At 50.3% G+C, this 8,388-nt stretch overlaps 1 pseudogene; it reads left to right on the forward strand.

Annotated features, from left to right (window-relative positions):
• The first annotated feature begins 1,098 nt into the window (after nucleotides 1–1,098).
• Nucleotides 1,099–8,388, forward strand: part of LOC123148976 (probable WRKY transcription factor 61) — a 10,015-nt pseudogene continuing 2,725 nt past the window's right edge.

The raw sequence follows: 8,388 nt of genomic DNA on the forward strand, positions 1-8,388 counted from the left end.
CCTATTGGTCCCGGTTGGTGCCACCAACCGGGACCAAAGGGTCTCCTGACTGGGCTCTGTGCACTGCCCACGTGGAGGGCCTTTAGTCCCGGTTCTGGATTGAACCGGGACTAAAGGGGGGAGGTATTAGTACCGACACTTTAGTCCCGGTTCCGGAACCGGGACTAAAGGCCCTTACGAACCGGGACTATAGGCCCTTTTTCTACCAGTGAAAAGACCACCCCAAGCTGAACTATATAGTTACTATACTCAGTTACTCACACTGTATTCTAGGCAAATGGTGCAGCTAACCTTGGATCACAGCACCACACTTTTTCTTAATCCCCATGAGATTAGCCATGATTAAGGTCAATGGTCTTGCATTTGTTTACTGTGTTGATATGTTGATTTCCCAAAGAATTCCATGCAAGTAGTCCACTACTGAACGTGCATGTGTGTGGAAGAGGGAAACCTTGGATCTAGGGAGGAGATATATCTAAGTCATGGTCCAAGCTTTGCAGGTCTAGCCCAGTTTTTGATGATAGATCTGACTAACTAGCAAGAAATTATTGGTTTTATTAAACTTTTTTTAATTATGTTTAAAAATGATTTTTTGTTGAATAAATTCTTTTTCTGACCATTCTGACTCCAATTCATTTTCTGTGACATAATTACATAACTACTAATAACAAGTACACCACACCAAATTAAATGGACTTCTTTCTGGCAGAAAATTCTGAATTGTGTAGAAGACACATGGGGCCGCCATGTCCTCCACCTCAAACCAAATCTCGTTACATGGATTCGGAGACATATATATGTATGAGCGATTATGACTGATCAACTTCCTCTGACGGACGGCCCTACAGGACTGAAATTTGGTCTGAAAGCGATTCCTTGCTTGACGACAGTCTCTCTATCCATAATAGTGGGCGGAGGCGCCGACGCCGACGACGAGGACTGGCAGGAAGCTTCATCAACGCTGGGCGTACGCGCTCGACGACGTACGTAACACAGTTTGGACGCGCGTCCTAGTTATAATTGGCCTCCAGACAACAACAGCATGTTGCACACGTCGAAGCCTATTCCCACACACATAAATCTCAGTCTCCTCTCCTATCCGCCGATATAAGTTTTTTTCTGGCTCTCTGGTCTCTGCAAGTCTTCGGTCTTCACCAAAGGGTGAGGCTGTGTTTGACATTTCTAACGCTGGCCGCCTAATCAGCGCAGGTAAGCACCGGCGTACGGCGTTTGTTTATGCCAAAATAAATCTAGTCCAAACAGGAGGGGGGTGGAAGAGAAGAGAAGGTCGAGGCCATGGTCTAGGCGTCTAGCTAGCTGCCTCTCTCCCTATATATACAAGGCCATGGCAAGGCTCGTAAAGGGCTAGAGAAGAAAGGATTGGAAGGCTACGGAAGCTAGCTGGTGAGAGAGGAGGAGGAGAGGGACCTTTGCCTTGCTCTAAGGAGAGATAGCTTGTCTTCTGTGAAGGAGATCGAGATGATCAAGGGAGACCAGCGGCAGCTTGGAGCTCATGAAGAGCGGTTGAAAGATCAGGTTTGGAACTGATTAATTTCTTCTCTTGATTTTGTATTTGTGCTGTCACATATGCTTCAAAGAGTTTGATTTTTTTTATTGAATGCTTGTTCATTTATTTGGATAAGCATGGTTAGGACTAGTGGTTAGGATTTGGCTGAGTTTCTCTCTTCTTTGGGTTGTGGCTCTTGATCCATGAATGGAAGTCAGGGACTTCTCTTTCTCATGTCAAAATCAGTCAGATGATCATCTTTAGGGACCACAGATCCTGGTACTAGTAGAACAGTCAAATTAAACATATGGATCAGCCAGGAATTGGATTTTTCAACAGCTAGCTGCTCGTCATCCAATAAATTCATGGTGTTATTAATTTTTTGATCATCTTATGCTAATATAGACTTTCATGCTGGCGTTGCAGATGAGAGATGATCATCGGGCCTCAGATGGCAATTTTTTCAAGTTCTTGCAAAACCAGTCAAGCACAGAAAAAGAGGTACATAATTATCAAACATGTTCAACAAACATAAACAGCACAACTTTTCTTAATTTGTTACATAAGGCAGGGCCTGGTAGGCAGTAAAAACTAGTAATAAGTAGCCTTTAAATTTCTTAACTATCCTGAAATTCCTCAACTTATTCATGAAAAAAGTACCTAAATCTATTAGCTATGTATATTTGCCTATAGTTTTTTTTCATCTAACTAGGTACCAAACTAGTTAGCTCCCAGTAGTCATATATACAAACCCAGCCAAGTAGCCAACTAGGCATTATCATATGTGATTTGCTTAACTAATGAGAAATGACTAATTGAAGTGTCTCTGATGTGATGGTTTCATTCATTCAGGCTCAAGAAGACAAGATTGCGTCCACAAGGGCAGAGATGGGCGAAGTGAGAAAAGAGAACGAGAGGCTGAAGATGATGCTATCACGGATGGTGGAGGACCATCGCTCCCTTCAGAAGCAATTCGACGTTCTCCACCAGCAAGGGCGAGGCAAGAACCTCGCCGTTGGCTCACCGGATCATACATCACTGGTCGACGGCCCTGGGTTCGTCTCTTTGCGCCTTGGAACGAGCGCCGTCATGAGCAGGCAGAACATGGGAGAAGAGATCAAGGACAGCACTAATAATCCAGATGACAAGGGCATCTTTCTTGGACTTTCATCAGCCTGCGGAGCTGTTGGTGCAAGAACTGATGGAAGTGAGACGAAGGTGCGGCCAGATGTGGTGACATTGAGCCCTCGAGGCAGCTCCGAGGGGGAGGCCGCGGAGACGACAACGTCAGCCGCAGCAAGCAAGATGGCGAAGAACCCGAGAATCACCGTCAGCGGCGCGGAGACGGAGGAGGAGGTGGCCCGGCAGCCACTGGCCAAGAAGGCCAGGGTGTCGGTGAGGGCAAGGTGTGACACACCAACGGTACGTACATCTACATATACTCTAGGATACCTAATTAAGAACTTGAATGGTAAATGCATGAAAGGGATGTGGAAACTCATATGCGTATATATGATTTGAATGTATGGTTTGTTGGCGATCGATCAGATGAACGATGGTTGCTAGTGGAGGAAGTACGGGCAGAAGATATCCAAGGGGAACCCGTGTCCACGCGCCTACTACCGCTGCACCGTCGCAACAGGGTGTCCCGTCAGAAAACAGGTATGTATATTCACTGCAATACATCCAAAAGAACCCCAAAACATGGTACCAAAGAATCTGCGGCGAAGTGTGTTTCGCAAACCAAACATGATGAAGAACCTGTGTTTTGAATTTCGGCCGAATTTCGGCCATCTCGGCCTGGGGCGAAATATACTTTCCAGCGAAAAAATAGATTTTGGTCAAATTTTAGTCAAATTTTGGCCGAAATTCGGCCATCTCAGCCTGGGGCGAAAAATTTCACAAACCCAAAATCAAACCTTGCGAAGAACTATACATGTGTTGCTTCCAAACATCGCAGTGCAACTTAATTAGCACTCCCTCTATTTGTAATTAACCCTAAACCAAAAATGCTTCTATGTTCCGCAAACCAAACTTGACCAAGACCTATACATGTGTTGCTTTAATGTCAGGAAGTTGGCGCCGGCTAACAGATGTATTATATACAGCTCATAAAAAAAATTCAGTGCTGAACTGTTGAAGCTCGACACTTACAGATCAAAAATGTATACAACCCCAGATACCCTTTTGTAAAATTCAGGGAGATCCTTTTTTTTATACATTGGTTTCCAGCGAGATCTAATTATGTCGTATTGGCAGAGCCATAGTACGTATTCTTATGTTTGCCCAAAATTAGCAAGATGTGTTCTCTTTTCTCGTATATTTCTCAAGTGGATGCCTAATACAGTTCATATTTAAGGTTCAAAACTAGCCAGTATCAAGTTCCCCTTCAAAAAAGTACTAGTACCAAGTGGCACAATCAACTAAATTAAGCCGCCATGTGCATATGGTCCCAAATCCGGCGTCCAGACTCCATTAATCAAGCGTTGGAGCGCCACCGGGGAGGGAGGGAGGGAGCTAGCGGGCCTAAACAGAAGAGCACGTAGCCGGAGATCGGAGCCTGACCTGATCACGAGGGAGGACCGGAGCCGCCGGGGCGGTGATCGGGTTCCCTCCCCTCGCTTGCCCGGGCGTGGCTTCTCCGGCAACGGCAAGGGCGCTGTTGGGTTTTAGGGCGTGCTTGGAATGGTAGTAAGTAAATACGGGGGTGTATAGTTTACACTTGTATCTTACAGGCCGCGTAGCAAAATTGGGCTGGAAACCAAACGACGAGCCGAGACCTATATTTATTTTACACGTGTATTGGAGGAAACACGACAATCCAATCAAGGCCTTAGGCTGATCGCGTCGAAACAAATTGGTCCAGGTCCCACATGCCAGTGGCCGATGGGGGTTTAGTATGCTAGAGCCTGGAAAAGACTCTGATGGGCTTTGGGTTGGGCCAGCGTTGCCACATGTGTGTGTGTGCTGCATGCCATTTCAAGCAAGTCCAACCTTTTTCCCCTAAAAAAAGCAAGTCCAACCTTTCCCTCAAAAAAAAGCAAGTGCAACCTCCCCTCATGGAAAAAAACAATGTCCAAAATATATCCATGGTAAAAGTTCCCAATAACTTTGAAAAACACTGAGTTCATAGACATAGCATCTCTCTCTCTCTCTCTCTCTCTCTCTCTCTCTCTCTCTCTCTCTCTCTCTCTCTCTCTCTCTCTCTCTCTCTCTCTCTCTTTGTGGGTAAGACATAGCATATCTCTAACATGGCACAAGATTTCCAATATAAGTTCAGCTTGGGAAATAGATATGGCAGATTCAAATGCGGTAGCATTAATATGCACAGTTCACATATGTATGTGAATTTCTTCTTCATAGCATGATTTCTTTTTTGTTTCTCAGGTTGCCAGTTCAATATATAATTGAAAATTCATGACATGATAGACCTAAATTGTGTCTACGTGGCCGGAGGTCGCTCCCCCCCAACCCCCCGTGTCGCTCCCGCGAGCGGTGGGGGAAACCCTCGCCGCCACCGGTCCTAGCCCCCCTCCCCTCCTCCTCTCTCCTCGCCGCCGCCGCACTCGCTGGCGGGCAAAGCACGGCCGACCGCGGCCGCGGCGGGGCCTCCTCTCCTTCCCGAACGGTGGTGGGCGGCGCTGGACGACCTCGCCGGTCGGGGACGCGGTGCTTCATGGGGCACGGCAGCGCAGGTGGTTGCTGCTCCGGCGTGGTGGGCTACGTGCGGTGGTCGTCGGGGTTGCGCCCGTGGTGGCAGAGGCGGCGGTGCGGGCTTGGCGGCGGCGGAGGCCCAAATCGATCTGGATCTGGGGGCTCTCCTCTGGCTGGCGGCCCGGGAGCTGGCCAGGACCGGGCATGGTCATGGCGCTGGGCGTGGACAGCGGTGGCGTGCGGCCAGCTACTGCAGGCGGCTTCTTCCGGTGCGGCGGTTGTCCTTGGTGGATTTGGGCTGCCACGGCGTGGTGGGAGCCCATGGTGGTGGCATGGGTCGGCTCGTGGCGGCGGTGTTGCGTCGGCGTGGTTCAGCTCATGGTGGTGTACAGGTCGTGGCGCTTGGCTCTCCGGCGTCGGCTCGTCTGCGTGTGGCCCTTAGGGATGGTGTTGGTCTCTCTCGTGGATGCAGGCGGTTGTGGCCGGTACGGCTCCTCGCGCCGCTGAGTGGGTGGCCGGTTTGGGCCATGTGCTGATCCAGGCTGGGATTCCGGGTTGGTCGTCAGGGGTGACGTTTGGAGAGGTGGTGGGAGAGATGGGTGGCGCCGATGCGGTCGGGCCACCCGTCACCGGCAGGGGTGCCGGACATTGACGTAGTCCACTCCCGCCTCGCCTCTTCTCCGACCTGGCCACTCCCTAATCGATTTGGCCATTCCTGTCGCTGGCGGCTCTGTCGGTGGTAGGAGCTTGCCGGTCGGCTCATCGCCTATAACCATGAAGGACCTTTCAAGTGTCTTGTTTCTCGGGCAGCGGCACAGGTGGTGGGAGCCGCAGTGCTCGTGGGCTGATGCCACGGCTCAGGTGTGGGCGGCTAGCCGCCATGGCCGCGTGGGCGGTGTGGTGGTAGGCGTTTCGTCGTCCTAACGAAGGCGGAGTATGCTTACCGGGGTGAAAACCCTGTCTGGTTTAGGCCAGACCGACGGAGGCGGCGTCTGTGGGCGTCGTCATCTTCCTGGAGTCTCTGTTGTGGTTGCTCCCTCCCTTTGTCGTGCTCCGGATGAAAATCCGATCTCTGGATCGGGCGGTGGCGGCGCTACGGTGTCGTGCCCTTCCTGAAGGCACCGTCTTGGTGTGCACGGTGTCGGCGATTCTCAACTTCACCTCTTCGTGATCTCATCAGAAGGGCGTCGGCGGCTCCGTAGTGATGCTTACTGTCTTCTCTTGTTGTCTGCGTCGAGTATGTCGGTGTGGTGTTTTTGTAGCCCTTTGGCACCTATGTATCTGTCCCTGGGAGAATGTGGTTCTCGTGTTGTGTGTTGTGGTTTGTATCGGATCCGTTTGTTGGTGGTTGGTGCTTTATATATAAGGCGGGGTGAAAGCCTTTTTCGGTAATTGTGGCTACGTACATACTCAACTATTTAAAGGATTTTCAATAACTTTTAGCATGGGTTTTTTAGCCAGTTGCACAAGAACTTCATGTATAAAATGAGTGTGCACATTGTGCGCTCGGTATAAGAACAAACAATCTTCTCACCATGCATTGGATTTGCACTTGAATTAATCAAGTTTTGAAGTAAAAATTTAACTAATCAAAGATGCTTTAAAACTCTTGCTCATATTTCTTCAATGGCGCCATCCACACACACACTACACACATCATTCTTCCTTGCCATGATGACCAACCGAGAACTGACCGTGCGCTCTTTTTTCCTAGGTGCAAAGATGCGGGGAGGACATGTCGATCCTGATCACCACCTATGAGGGTGCGCACAACCACCCGTTGTCTGCCTCCGCCACCGCCATGGCATCCACCACCTCGGCCGCGGCATCCATGCTCATGTCAGGCTCCTCTACCTCGCTCGGCTTCCCCTCTGCCGCCTCCAGCCTCCACGGCCTTCGGTTCGGCCTCCCGGGGGCGGCCAACAGTGCCTCCTCTAACAAGCTGGGTGGCCGACCGTTCTTCCTCCCGGCCGCCACCGGCGCGTCCATCAGTGCTACCCCATCGTACCCCACCATTACACTTGACCTCACCTCGCAGGCCGCCTCGCAGCAGGCCTTCTCCCTCAGCAACAACAACAGGTTCTCCTCCAGCTTCACCAGCTCTCATGGCCACAGCGGTAACACTGGTAGGTACCCTTCGACGAGCTTCTCCTTCTCCGGCTCCGGCGCCAGCAGCCTGCCCGGCGCCACCGCATGGCCGGCCGGAGTTGGATCGTACCTGAGCTACGGATCCTCGTCCGGTGCGCCCTACAATGGCGTCGGCAAGAGCTCGTTCGAGGCCGCGCTGAGCAGCATCAATGGAAGACAGCAAGGCTCGGTGGCATTCCTCCACCAGCCGGTCACTACCAGAATTTGATACGTTGCCGAGGCCCATGACCGTCGGCATAGGGCCAAAAGCCGTCGGCAAAGGGTTACGCCGACGGTCCCCGTCAGCATATCCCCGTCGGCAACTCGTACGTCGGCGTACCTCAGGTCGGCCATCGGCATACAAAAACCGTCGGCATAGTGAGCTAAGCCGACGGGGGTCGTACCACCGTCGGCATACATACCCCGTCAGCAACATTTTCCACCTGACGGACGTTGACGACGCCACCTGACACGTGGCAGCTTCTGGGCGACCGTGACCTGGCGGTACGCCGACGGTTAGGCCGTCGGCATAGTTTTGGGCCTATGCCGACAGCCCAACCTTCGGCATAGCTCCGTGCCACGGCTGCCCAGGTGCTGCCACATGTCAGATACGCCGACGATTAGGCCATCGACATAGGCCTATGCCGACGGCCGAATTGTCGGCGTATCTGTGCGACAGGGTTTCCCAGGTGCTGCCACATGTCAGCTATTGGTATCACAGAGGCACTATGCCGACGGCCTAACCGTAGGCATAGATGCAAACCTATATTCATGAATAAATAATACAAATGATATTGCAAAAATTGAATAAAAGAACTGTATTCATAATAAATGGAACATTTCAATTATTTGGTCTGATTATTTGGTCTGAATAATAAACAATAGACTTTATTAATATAAATGTCAATTACAAGTATTTAGGAATTACACTTGGAGGAAAAAGAAATAAAAGAAAGGAAAAGTCCTAAACTAAACCTATACTAAACTATCTGGTTCTTCATCTTCTGCTTCTTTCTTCCAGTTCATCAACCTGCAAAAAAAGAAACAACATAACCGTCGGCATAGGTATGCACTGTTTTTATTTTTAAAATTTTTGTGCT

This window comes from Triticum aestivum, chromosome 7A (genome assembly GCF_018294505.1).
Source record: "Triticum aestivum cultivar Chinese Spring chromosome 7A, IWGSC CS RefSeq v2.1, whole genome shotgun sequence".
Taxonomy (NCBI): Eukaryota; Viridiplantae; Streptophyta; class Magnoliopsida; order Poales; family Poaceae; genus Triticum; species Triticum aestivum.